We start from the raw sequence: 15,267 nt of genomic DNA, 5'->3' as shown, positions 1-15,267 counted from the left end.
CATTCTCTGCAGAACAATATTCAATGTGTGATATATATTTCAATTTATTTTGTTGATTTTTAAACTAATTCCTGGGTTCTGACCAAAAAAAAAACTTAAAACACAATATGGGACCCTGAATATAGGCAGTGAAATAAAGGGGGATCCTGGAGTTATACTGATTAGAAGACTCAAAAGATTAATGCAGACGTCTAGAGTTTAGACATACATTTAACTGTAAATTCATGTTTAACTATAACTTGCATGTTTCATAGTGAATTGCTGATTTTTCCCCACAACTTCAAGTATGTTCCATATTAGCATATCAGTTGATGGCACGTGCATCCTTCTAGTTGCTCATGTAAAATGTCCTAAGGATCATTTTTGACATCACTCTTTCTTCTATAAGCTATACATAAAAGAGACAGAAGAAAGAAAGAAATAGCCTGCCTGAATTTTTCTGGTTACACTTTTCTAAAATATCAAAAGTTTGATCACTTATGAACACATTCATTACTACCCCTTGCATTAAATTACCATTCCATATGGTGACCAGCCATATAGCCTACAGAGGGATACTATTAGTAATACATGTAAGTCGTATTATATTTCTCTTCTGCCCCCAAACCATCCATGTGCTTCCTACCTCACTCAGAGAAAAATGAGTAGCTATTAAAATGGATAACAAGCATGAGAGAATCTGGCTTCCCACCATATTTGGTATCAACTTCTATTCATTTACTCTGATCTTGTCACAAAGGCCTCACTGATCTTTTAGATCAAAGCAAGATTGCACAGGCCTCCAGGATTTGTGACTCAACTGGCTCGCTGCTTTAAATGCTCTCTCCCCTTGTAATCACCAAGTTTGCTCACTCATCAACTTTGGGTCTTTTCGCAAATGTTAACTTCTCATTTAACCACTATGTTTAAAATTAGAGTCTGTCTCTTTCCTTACTCTCTCCCTTTCCTGCTTTGTAGCACTTTATTTACCCAATTGGTTTGCACCCTTGTTCTATCTCTTTTCTAAATGAACATACATTATATAAGGTAGGGATTTTTGTCTATTTTGTTCAATTTCTTATCCACATGCTTAGTAGACAAGATGGGAATACTAGATGTTAAATAAATAACTACATAAAGGAACACATAAATACACCATTTATGAGTCAGTCTAACATACAATATGAAAACTGGAAAAAAGGAAAATAATACTCTTTATGGAAAGACTTTAAAGTATATATAAATCAAGAAAAATTAATCCATTTTCACAGATTATCATCATTACAAATTATCATTCCTTTAAAATAGGTTTACAGATTCAGTGTGATTTAAATCAAAATGGCAATAGAAATTTTACTTTTTGGAAACTTGGTAAGCTTATTAACATTATGTAAAATGATAAAGGTCCAAGGACAGTCAAGATACTTCCAAAGAAGGATATATTGGTGCTCTTGACCTATCAAATAAAAATTCTAATTATAAATACATTTTGTGGTAGCATCCAAAATGGAGTTCAATGATTTCTACTTCCTGGCCTCCACACATTGTGTAATCCTCTCCCATTCAGTGATTCCAGGATTTATTGACTTGTTTGCAATATATAGCATTGGACAGGCACAATGTGCTGCCAGTTTAGCTATTAGGTAATTAAAAAGACTGCGGCTTTTCTCTTGGGTGTACTTTCTCCCTCTTCCTCATGTTGCTCTTTCTGTGGGATGGGCATACAGCTGCTGTATCATGAGGAGGCGCTATGGAGAGAGAGCTCCAGATGGTGAGAGGCCAAGGTCAGTCAAGTTTGGACATCTATCTTCCACAAAGTTGACACTGAAGCCTAGTAATACTTGGACTAGAATATCATGAGACCTTGACACAGAGGCACACAGTGAAGTCATGTGTGGTATGCTGACCCAAAGAAAGTGTGAGATAATAAAAGTTGGTTGTTATTGAATTCTAAGTTTGCATATAATTTGTAATATAGCAATTGATAACCAATAATCATGGTAACTAGGAAATGATATATTGGAATGGAAACATGTAAATGTTAAAAGTAGAGAACAGAGAGTCCAGTAACATATCTATGTATATATAAAATCTTGATACAAAACAGATGTGGAAATGCAGATAAACACAATAAAAAAAAAGAAGAGTACCACTTATTGCTAACTTGTGTCTAATTAAATTTAAAATATGATTTTGTTTTTATAAAATTGCAGAAGTGAGATGGAAAAATAGAAAGCCATCTTGGAGCTAGTGCATTGGTTTATTCCTAGCTTATGGGCAGGTCAGACAATTATGGCAAATTTTTAATTGTTACTAAAATACCAAATGCTGTAACAAAGTGGTACCGACAGAATGATTTGCCTGGATTATCAAATGCACTCAGCCAAAATTCTAACGGAACAAAATCCATTGCATTTCTACTCCTTTGTCTTTTAAGCTGTTTGTCTTAAATGGATGGGGAAAGAAATGGGAAAAAACTCAGGAAATAATTTTCCTCATCACCTGAATAGTCCCATTATTTTTATGGAATATGCGTAAAAATTTTGTAAAGTACCTAATGTTAATGCTAACAGCAGTCTGAACAGCCTACTGTAACAAACAGGATATGAAAACCTCTAATCATTACCCACTATCTTTACAAGTACATATATGTACCAATGTGGCTAATTAATCATCAGCAGTCAACGAACAATGCAGTGGTAGCCAGTACCAATCATCAAGCATTTTACACAGAAGTTATCTAAATGACAAAGGTTAAGTGCCTTGTCAAAAGTCACACATTCATTTGCTAATCTCCCTCCCAAATCTGTCTCATCTCTCATCAAGAAGACAAATTGCTTTATCATTATACAAATACTTTTAGAATAATTGGCAGTTATGCATATCCAATTATTGTTTTAGGTCACTACCCTTTTTATTAATGTCAATAAAATATGTACTTGAAATACATTTTTTATTCACCTGATCTATTTTTGAGGCTCTATGCATTCATAAAGTAGGATAAACCCATCTAGGTGATCTCCAACAGTGTATAGTGTTTCTACTTTCATAACTAAATGTATGGGTTATAAAAAGAAAAGAATAAACTATTGCTTTGTCATACCATAAAAAAAGAGGCTCCAAGTATCTGACCTCATAAACTTTGTATAAATTAGTATCAATCAAGGATGATGAAAAGGTATTAACTAAAAAATATGAATATATCATAAAAGTTTTAACAGAAGTTTAGGATTCCTATTATACATTGATTATACACAATTTTAGGGATTATTTTGGCAAAATTGTCAGACAATTGTGTGATGGGGATATTGATATACATGTCTTGGAAACATTTTTGCAAATAAATAGTGAATTTAATTTCTATGATTCCTGAAGGTAAGCTTCTGGTAGCCTGGGATCATACCTATATTGTGCCTTTATCTCATCTTTCATATACATAAAACATCTGGTTATGTGTGAGGCTTCAGGGTTCTATCATTTCAACTCACCATATTATGCATACATGTTCTCCCTTGTCCTTAAAGGATAGTTTGGACACCAACCATTGATGGAAATTATAGGAATTAATGACTGTTAGTTCAATAAATTATTTTAATTTTGCATGTTAGTTCAAAGAAATTGTTTTAATTTTGCATATAATGCAAGATCCAAGACAAAATCTTAACTACTCATGTATCAACGTGAGGTGTAAATTCATTCTGCAAGATAAGAAAGGGAGTTTCCTCAAAACCAGTTTGCGACTCTTCCAATGTCACCAAAATTCCAGGCAAAAAATGGTTGGGATTGTAGATGACAATAGAAATAGGGCCACGAAAGAATGAAAAAAAAAAAAAAAAATTATTTCTTCCAAATTAGAAACTTATTCTCTGCAAAAGACCTTATTAATTCGATGAAAAGGCCACAGAAGTAAATATTTGCAAATTACACATCTGACAAAAGATCTCATCCAGAATATATAAAGAGCTTCTCTATACTCAAGAGAACAAACAATCCAGTTCAAAAATGTGCAAAGGAGTTGAATAGATATTCTCGTTACAAAGGATAGAGTTTAGAAAATAAGCACATGAAAAGATGTTCAACATCATTAACCATTAGGGAAATGCAAATTCAATTTATGATGAGCTAGTATTATACACCTACTAGATTGGATGGAATAAAAAATACTGATTATTTTAGTGCTGGTGAGCATGTGGAGAAGTTTAATCTCTCATACATTCCTGGTGGGAAGTAAAATGATAGACATGCAGCTACCATATAACACAGTAATCACATTGTTGGATACCTATCTTAGAATAATGAAAACATTATGTTCATAGAGAAACCTGTGTATCAATGTTCATAAGAGCCCCAAACTGGAAACAGTCCAAATGGTCTTTAACGGCTGAATACAAAAACAAATGGTGGCACATCCATGCAGTTCACTATCGCTCAGCAGGAAAAAGGAATTGACTGATTTCCACAATGATTGATGATTTTCAAGGTCTTTATATTGAGTGGAAAAAACCACTGTCAAAGGTTACACTGTATGATTCCGTTTACATAAATTTCTCCAAGTGAAACAATTAATGTAATGTAATGTAGTATAGATTAGTGTTTTTCATGGATTAGGGTTTGGAGGTGATAGAACAGTTTTGTTTTCTTATTGTGACGATGTTCTCACAAATCCAGATAAGTGATAAAAATTACATAGAACTAAACACACAAATTTAAAAATGTGCATGTAAAAACTAGTGAATCTGAATAAGGTCTGTAACTTTGTTGGTAGTATTGTACCAAAGACAATGTCCTGGTTTTGACACTATACTATGGTTCTGTAAGGTATTATCACTGAGGGAAGCCGTGTGCCCCTTACACAAGAACTCTCTTTATGGCCTTTTGTAAGTCATTTTCAAAATACAAAGTTACAAAAAATGCTCACTCTAAAAATCAATTGAAGTATTAATGTAGCCATCATGGGGTTATTTATGGTTCTACTGATTAGTGTCTTTAATTCTCTGAAAAGTTTGTAGTAACAAAACATAACCATTTATTGTGTTTGCATCCCACTCTCATTCCTTCTCAGCTCCAATAATAAATGCTGGGAAGTAAATACTTGTGGCTCACCTCAAGCCCAGGAAATGCAGCTTCACCAGGACCACACAGAATACTTGTTATACTTTCTTTGGGCTCTGGAGGACTCTGTAAATATGTATAAGACTCACCTTATACATGTTTAAGAAAAGAAGGTAGGTGGGTGGGTGCTCCCATATGGGGGAAAAGGAACACTGCCGAGCTGTATATTTCCTCTGTTCTCAATATGGATCCAGATAACAATCTTGTGTGATGGATGGGATGAAGTCTGAAAATAATTCACGGAATGTGAAGTGCTAAAGATTCCAATATACTCCATCTTTGGCATATTAAGTTTATATTGGCATAGTTCATTTAAGAATATCAGAAGCCAATAAGCTAAAAATATCCTTAGAAATATACCTAAGTAAAAGCTGTAGTTTTAACAAATCAGCCGTTTTGATTTACATTAAATTTATCAGAAAGGAAGCTTCAACATTTGACTAAAACAAGTGAGATAGGATAAACCAGAAGGCCTAATTCTACTTTAAAATAAGATGCAATTTAAAAAAGTAACAACATGTTACAACTTAAAGGTATTCCTCTCATCAGAACTTAGCAAAATAAAATGAATTTAGACCCTCTTTATTTTGTATTTCTGCTTATATTTCAGTACTATAACCACGAAGTAATATTGTTGCTAACCCGCTTCCATGTGTAATTGTAGTGGGTGAAAAACGAAAATCATCTGATTTTTAAAAGTCCTATGATCTTTTAGTAATTTCTATTTATTTTAGATCTTTGTTTACTTTTTCATTTTTTAGATTTTATTTTAAAAATTAGTCAGCCAAGCCCAATACATGTTATGTCTCTAATACAGACGTTGGTAATTAAAAAAAAAAAAAAAAAAAGACTCAGAATAAGAAACCACAGAAATAATATTTTTATTTACATAGGAATAACCTTTATAATACGGTCATAAAGAGACCCCACTATTTTTATAAGGTCTACTATAATTGTTTGGAGATCTTTAACTCCTAAGAAGTTAAAGGATGTTGTCTTATGGCATAGGGATTTTGTTTTCCCACATTCTCAGCCACAGACAACTAACTCACTGGCAGGTATTACTACACCACATATGGCCCTCAATTCTATTATAGGTGTTTTCCTATTTCCAGTAGGAAATTTGCTAACTGAGGTAACCTTCCATGATTAGCTGTTTACTTGGAAGCTTCTCTCACTAAAAGAATAGATACTTTCTATTTTATAATATTTACATTCTGCCCATGATATCATCTGCCTTCATTTATGAATTGTTTAGTTTCAGATCCTGCCTTCCTTTCAAATGGCTTTAAAAAGTCCTGCTATTATGCTTACTTATGATACATTATCATTTTAATTCATCCAGGATTCCAGTCTGTGGTCTTGTCTACGAAGATTTCTTTTTGTTTCCAGTGAATAGCTTCTACATATAAACTATAGATTAGATTCAAAGCCTGAAACTTTACAAATGCAGAAAATCCAATGCAGGTGAAAATATTTCAGAGCATAGAGAAGAATGAATATTTAACAGATTGTGTTATAAATCACGTAAGACTTATACCCCAAATTATTTAAAAAAATCTTTGTAAACCAATCACATTAATAAATGTTAATACAAAAACTGAAAATAAGACATTAAAAACTAAAACCAGGAGAGTACTAGTGTTTTCTGTCATATTAGTAATTATAATAGGAATACAAGGATAATTAATAAAAAACCTACTGATGTACGTAACCAAAATAATAAGCTAAAGAAAATCATATTGAGGAAATCTAAAATTTACAAAATTCAACTAAATATCTATTTATAAATATTTTAATAAAATCATAGAAATACATCCTGAAAATATCTATTTTATATAAATCGCAAGGTAACTAACAATGAAATGTTAGATTAAAAGTCAATTCAAAGAGGTTTTGGGAACGTACAGAGGGATAGTGGATGGGGGGAGGGGGGTTCACACAGTGTGAGGGATATAAATGATAAACGTCTAAGTTTTGCTTTGTCTTGTGCACCTGAAACTAATTAAAAAATAAATAAATAAATAAATAAATAAAAATTAAAAAAAAAAGTCAATTCAAAAGCATGTATATTATCAATGGATAGTGTTTTTGAAATTTGAGCTAGTAGAAAAACACAAGTAATACAAATACACATAATTGAAAGGAAGTTTCAAGGTTTTGTTTGTATAAATCCTATAATTATTTACTTAGAAAATACAAAGAATGCAACAGTAAGTAACCAGTCTAAAATTATTTAGTAGTGATAATTTTTTTCACATATTTGCAGAAAACTTTTCCTATGAGTAGTTATAGTAAAGGTGCAGATCATTTGAAGAACGTTACCAAAAAAAAAAAAAAAAAAAATCACTGACAGGAAAGAAAAAAAAAAAAAAAAAAAACTTAGATAAGAAGATATAGTTTAATCTCTTTCTCTCTACGGAAGCTTTTTTCACACATTTTAATCTATAATTTAAATAATAGTCTTTCCATACCTATAACTCGTTTTGCTTTGTTTTTTTAATTTGTTGTTTGGTATTTTTATCTTCATTTTTTTATACTGAAAGTTAGCTTCTTGGTTGCCCATTCATATTTAAGAATGGAGTAATGGATTGTTTTGTTTTAATTAGTAAGGTGTGTTTCTTCTGTTTTCATCTATATTAAGTCTGTTTCCTTAGGGGCCTCTGGGGAAAAAAAACAACACTGGAATATTTATTCAGATAGTGCTGCATGTTACCTGAACAGCTTCATTTTATGAGTGCTCACTAGAAAACAAGTGCCACTTCCCCCACACATGATGTTTCATAAATAATGTTTAACCTGGACAACCCACAGACAACGTAAAAACCTTTGCTTTTCCTGGAGGATTCCAAAATTTCTTTAGAGATTTGCCCTATACATTTTTAATTTACCTGGAGTTAAAATTCCTCACTTGTTTATATCTTTACATATAAATCATGCATATCCGCCCCACCCACCAAATTCCTGCGAGAACCCCTCTGGCATTTTAATTGGGAGAGTGACCTCATCTTCCCATTTAGTGCTAACCTAAACTGAAGCTGCTTTCATTCTGCTTACATTTACACTATATTTATCAATACTTTATATTCATGAATACAGTCATTCATTCAATGTTAAAGGTTCATTCTCTATCCAACCCTTATATCCTCTTTGTTGTTATGCCATCTTTACTGTAATCATTTGGCATTGTTATTTCAGTAGAGTTATTGGGAAAGTTGGGCATTTATATTATCTTTTTACTCTGGGGTTGAATTGTCATAGATTTCAGTTTGCCAGATATATAATGTATACTGTGTGTGTGTGTGTGTGTGTGTGTGTGTGTGTATTCCAAACTTATGGTCTATATGTATAGTTGTGGAGTTCAAATTTAATTTATTAATATTCTATTCAATAATATTTTGCTTACCAAAACAGATGAAATATATTTTGTACTATAGGATTTTTGTAAAGATTAAAAAAAATTAATGTGTTCTTAGTAAACATTAGTTCTAAATATTAGCATTGTTGCTATTCAATTGATCTGAATTCTATACTCAATTAGTAACTCTAATCATCTTCATGATATGAGGATTCTTTGGGGTTTAAGTGTATTCATTTATCTGAAAACCTAATCTAAGAAATTATATTCAAGTCTTTGATGACGTATGGTGATATAACTGATATAAGCTATTCACATAGCTGAACAATTAAAAAAAAAATCAACCTAAACAACAAAAACAAAATTTGTAAAATTATATGTCTTTCTAAAGGAGCAATACATTTTAGCAAGTATATATATATATAATTTTTATATACTACAGATACATAGATTTTTTTTTTGCTATGTCATTGACAGTTTATGTGTAATAAATTAGAGCAGTTATACCTACTGCCATCTAGCCTAAGTAACAAATAATGTTCCCATTGTTCGTTGTTCTCATAATTATTTCATATTTAATGATTTTCACCATTAAATATATATTTACATGTATTATTGATCATTAGATCCAGTTGGTTAAACCACTGTTACTTCTAATTAAGTGATTTTTTTTATACTTTGTTATGTATGGAAGCATTTTAGAATGAATAAAATCAGTTAAACTTTGAATTTTTAAATACTTTTCTCTGCTTTTATATATTTTCCATCCTATGAGTATCTTCACTTAAAAAAAAAAAGCAAATTGCTCTCCTCCTTATTTGCCATTGAAAGATGACTATAATTGCACTGAATCCAGAAATATACACTAAACTCTTAGAAAAAAATAGTTTTTTATAATTTTTCTTTCAAAATAAAGTTCACCTTGAGACCACGAAGAATTTGAAGATATTTTAATTTATTTCACTTATCTATTCTCATTCAGTGACTGATTTTTAATATATATTTTTGGAAAGGTATTTACTTATTTTAAAATATCCTCACTTATAATCAACATCGTACATTGACAAGAATGCATGTAAAATCAGCACATTATGTAAATTAAAGCTTCAAATGAATTAAATATACAATATTTTACATCTCATATGTCTTTAAGCTCATTGTTATATTTAAACTCACTGCACTTTCAGAGTGGCAAATAAGGAAGTGAAAGAAGATCAGTGTTTTTCTTTATAAAACACAGTGCCAGGAATTTTTGTTTTTCTGGACTACATTTTTTAGACTTGGATATAACATACTGTCATCCATAAGAAAGTAATGCATATTTATATATTGTAAAGTTCTATTTTTAATAATCTATTATATGATTGTATAACTTACAGTACAATTTCTGTTTTATCACAGCAATGCAAACTTTGATACTTTCAAAATGATTTTCCCAAATACAGGTCTTAACTTTTATTTTCAATCATTGCAATGGTTACAGACTGCCTCCAAACAGTAAATGTAAACTGAAGCCTGGGGCTATTCAAATTTTTCCCTATATTAAAGAATGCAACAATCTTGTTCTTTGTTACTCATTTTTTTCCTTTAGCTTCTGCAGTTTCTTTATCTACTGTATTTCCCAAGTTATACAATTTATGTTTGATGCAAATTTAAAAAAAAAAAAAAAAAAAGAAATCAACTACTATGACTGATGTACGTCACCACTCACACATTTAACTGACATATGCTGAAAGGACGACAAGCTAAAGAATATATCTGTGCAGCAACATAACTTTTATTGGCACACAATATCTATCTTCAAACTGTAACAAACACTCTGCTTACCCAACATTCCAGTTGGCTCCTAGGAAAGGTCATAAGGATGTATTTACATAGTGTTATAAAAATCACACATCACACTGCTGGCAAGGTTCTGCTGCTAGAAAAACTTTGTTATTTACATTTCCTATATATTATATTTATATTTCATTTAAGCCTTCAAAATATTCTGATATGGAATCTTGGAGGAATTTTAGAGGATACCTAATTTTTCAATATCTACCTTTACTTTCATTTCATCCTTGACATTTTAGAGTCTACATAACCCCTATTACTTTCTTTTTGAAATTATCCTAGCCACTTGGTCATTTTCAATTTAAAGATTCTGGCTATAGCTCATCTCTTATAATGTTGGTATGGTGTGTATGTGTGTGAGTGTTTTGTGTGTGTATATATATATCATATATATATATATGTTTTATATATGTTTTAAATATATACATTTTATATATATATATATATATATATATATATATATATATATATAATGTTACATATGATCCCTCCTCTCTAGTTTTCTTCTTTTTTTTCATGGATTCTATTCATAAATCTGTTCTTACGTATTGCTTGTTTATATTCATTTTCTCCGGGATTGTCCCCTCGTCCACATTTGAGAACATTTCAGGATTTTTATATACTTGTCACTCTACAGAATTTTTATTTTCAGCAGTTATATATATATCTTTAATTTTTCTTTATATTCAGAATCTCAGTCACATTTGTTATTTGAATATGGTAACTTCTCAACATTTTTTTTCCTAATATGAATTGAAAGTGTGATGCTAAGTTTCTGGTTTTTGACTTCCTGAATTATCTCTACATCCTTGCTGTGTACTGTTTGTTTATTATTATTATTTTTAAATAATATATATTTATAGCCTTTTTCTTTTTATTTATTTTTTTAAATTGGGGAATGTTGGGGAACAGTGTGTTTTTCCAGGGCCCATCATCTCCAAGTCGTTGTCCTTCAATCTAGTTGTGGAGGGCGCAGCTTAGCTCCAAGTCCAATCGTTTTCAATCTTTAGTTGCAGGGGGCACGGCCCACTATCTCACGCAGGAATTGAACTGGCAACCTTGTTGAGAGCTCGCACTCTAACCAACTGAGCCACCTGCCGCTCCGTGTTTGCTTATTTTGTGTTTTCACCAGGTATATGAAGGTCCTGCTTCATTCTTGTTTGTCTTTTCTCGTGTTCTCCCAATTCTATTTTCTTTTTCTCTTCCAGAATTTTTAATCACCTCTTTGTTTTGTGCATAATCTCCTCCTAAGTTCTATGCTTTATTTTCTTCAAATCTTTTACTTTTTGCACTATGAACAGTGTTAGTTTCTCATGAAAATATGGGGAATACAAGTGAGCCTTTGTGTCATTGTAAGCCAAATGTTCTATGTTGAGATATTATATAGAAAACATGTAAGATGCAATATAATCCTAGCTCGTCTATTAAATTGAAGCTGACATAAATTATGGAAAATAAATATGCAATTACCCTTGTATTAATTTCATATGGTTTATAAAATATATGTGTAGTGCTATTTAGTCTGTAAAATAAAGGAATTTAAATCTTTTAGAAGAACACAAATATGATAGACTATAAATTCTAAATGAAGGATGATGTTTAAAATAAATAGTAAATATATATGTATATATACATTAACAAGTAAAGATTTTGTTTTATAACAACTATGAATTTTGCACCATTAAAAATATGAACACTTTTATGAGTTGAATTGTGTCCCCCCCAGTTCATGTTGAATTACTAATTCCCAACATCTTAAAATGTGACTTTATTTGCAAATAGGGTCATTACAAACTAATTTAGTTAAGATGAGGCTGGTAGGGTGGGTCCTAATCCAATATGATTGATGTTCTTATGGAAAATGGGAACACACACACACACACACACACACACACACACACACACACGGAAGATTCCACATGGACATTGGAGTTTTGCTGCCACAAGCTAAGAAACTACCAGAAGCTAGAGGAGAGGTCTAGAACAGATCATTCCCTAGCACTTTCAGAGGGAGCATGGCCCTGCCAACTCTTTGATTTCAGACTTCTGGTTTCAAGACTGTGAGACAATAAATTACTGTGTTCTAAGACATCCAGTTTATGGTACTTTGTATTAGCTGCCCTTGGACACTAATACATCTTTCTTGTCTTCATGAAATATTGCCTTTGTGTCTATTCATCTGTATTTGCTGGGTTTTGCTTTATTGCTATTAAGATAAAAATAAAGAATATTATTGATGAATGTGAATCTGTGCACGTTCTGGCATCCACCATCCACAGAAGCTTTTTCTTATAACCTTACATGACTTAACTCCTTGCTCTCTGTACCAGTCACACTGACTGCTGGAATATTGATCCTGCATCCGCCTGTCATTGTTGTCATTATCACCATCATCACCAGCACCACCATCTGTTCCTTAAATAGTTTATTTTTTCAGCTCTAAAGTGTTTTTTCAAATGCTTTTGTCTGCATAGAAAAATTCCTTCTCTTCCCACTCATTTCACGTAGTTGTGTACCATTTATGTATTTATTTATTAGCTTAATTCTTGGTCAATGTTTATAAACTTACTGAGAGCAAAGCTGTGTCTGTTTATACTCATCATTGCATTCCCACTGTCAAAAGCATTCCCTGGTGCATAAAGAAATTAATCAAAGAGAAACATTGCTAACTTAATGGTCAAAGCTGTGATTGTAAGAGTAGAAACAGTAAAATGACTTCATTTTGTCTACAGGGGCTTTGATTATTTATACATGAAAAATCAACATGCTCTAGCTATGAAGAAATAATATTTGGTATATTCCCTCCCTCCGTATTTTTTATGCTCCTATTTCAAGAATGCTCTCTTTAAATCCTAAGAACAGACTTGTGAGATATGTATAAAATCCCCCCACACACACACACGTCATTTCTTATAAAGAAACTTATTCTCACTGAAGTTAATTAACCGCCATGATCTCACTGCTAGCTATCATATTAAAATAATGTGCCATGGTCTGCAATTTGTTTACATATAAAAGGCACTCTAGGACTAGTAGTTAGGGAAAGTTTCAGGTATCAATGTTTGAAGAAGGGCATGGTTTTCTAGGAAGAGAATCAAGGGTGGTGGAGACCTTCCTGCAAGCAAGAACAGGATGAGTCTTGAAGGTGTGCTCTCCCTTTGGAATCATCTCCACCAGTGAGTTTCCAAGAGTAACTGTTTCTCATTTCAGTGATTGCCAGGTAGAGGCCCATGTTTATGTCAATGAAATCAACATATAAAGGGTACTTTTGTCAGCTGTCTACATTATTAAACGGAACATATCTTTTGAGGGCCTGCTAGCCTGCTGAAGTCATTTTTACCTAAAATTTAGTTACTCTGTACTTCTAAATCAGCTATTCAGAAAATGTATGTGTACACAATCTTCCATATTTCTTTTCAGCCTAGCAATATTTTTGGGTTTTAATTTCTCTCTTAAATATTTAATTGTCACATGTATTTTTGGTGTCACAGTAAGACCAGAAGGAATATTTCTGGGGTCATGTAAGATCAAGGCAGAATGAGGATGGGACTTATTTTTGAGGAGATGGACAGAAGGGATCAGGAACACCTAACTTACTGGATTCCTCCAAATATATATATTTCAATACTCAGGTTCCTTGTATTTGTAAACTAAAAAGCGTAAGGCAGTGGAGGATTCAAGTGGTGCTACAGTTCAACAACATATGAGAGCACTATTTGGACCAAGTCTTCATCAGTCTCAGAGTTCTGGCTCCTCCAGGAAATGTTTGCTGCTATAGTGATGACATCATTATCAACAGCAGCAGCAACACTACTAACATTTATTGTGTGCTTATCATATGTCAGGCCATGTTTAAATTTTTCATATGTATATACAGGTTCAATTCAAATTATATTTTATCTACTTATGGATAGACAATAAAGAACTGAATCAGTCTGATTATTGTGGCTGATTGGTTACTGAAATTTAAAATTCTCCATCTTAATTTTTTTTTTTCTTAACGTTTTTCTAAATTGCGAGCAAAAGGGTCTTTAGGAATCTAGATCCCAACTGATAACTAGCAAAAGCTTTATTAAGTATATCAGCAACGCAAACTGTGGGCTACCAGCCTGATCTCCTGGCACTGGGACACACCTACAGCCTGCTACTCAGGTATATGCTTCAATGGGCTCTATGAGCTCTCTGTCTGTACGGAAAGTAAAAAGCTATCGTTACCATAAACTTTCATGATTACTGGAGTCAGAAGACTCCCAGGGATTGGGTTATTATGATAAGCTTTGCTATCCATTTGTATTCATTGGAAATGTCCTTCACTTTGTATGTTTCCTTAGACTTTACTTGTTAGCTCCCTCCATAATTCTCAGTAAAAGTTCCAGAGGCGGTAAGTGAGGAGTCTGGACCTTGAGTGAGTTGTTACAATCTTGGCAATTTCAGTTAGATGGGAATTTGGGAATAATTACATACAGTGATGTACCTATCCATAAAATTAACATATGAGTTGCATGATTTAATTATTGTAGTTGCTTTTTTTGTGAGAAAATTCAAGTTTAGGATGTCATCTTTACACTGAAATTTGCAATAATTTTTCTCTATTCCCAAAATTGCATTTTAAAAGTAGGAAAATTGTCAAAATTTAAAGGAATCCCGCACACATCACCGATTATCAACTAAGGGTGAATATTGCACTAGTAATATAGGACAGACACAAAGATGATTACGATATAGATATCCATACGAGAAATGTTTGGAGACTAAAGATACATACAATGCTATATAACGTTACTAGTCGTTGTATGTATTTTTTTCCTGCTATTTCTTCCACCCATGGAAGACTAAAGAAGCAGAGTACTGTAGAATAAGCGGTGGAAAAGAGGTATGAGTAATGAGGTGCTAGAAGAGAGAGGGAAAGAGACAGAGAGAGATTTTTGTTTTGGTACCGAGGCTACTTCAGTTTATTGTGCTTGTCTTTATTGTGCTTCACG

Source organism: Rhinolophus sinicus, chromosome 17, assembly GCF_057876585.1.
Source record: "Rhinolophus sinicus isolate RSI-liver-muscle chromosome 17, RSI-T2T, whole genome shotgun sequence".
NCBI lineage: Eukaryota > Metazoa > Chordata > Mammalia > Chiroptera > Rhinolophidae > Rhinolophus > Rhinolophus sinicus.
The sequence above is the reverse complement of the archived record's forward strand: the minus strand, read 5'-3'. Positions refer to the sequence as shown.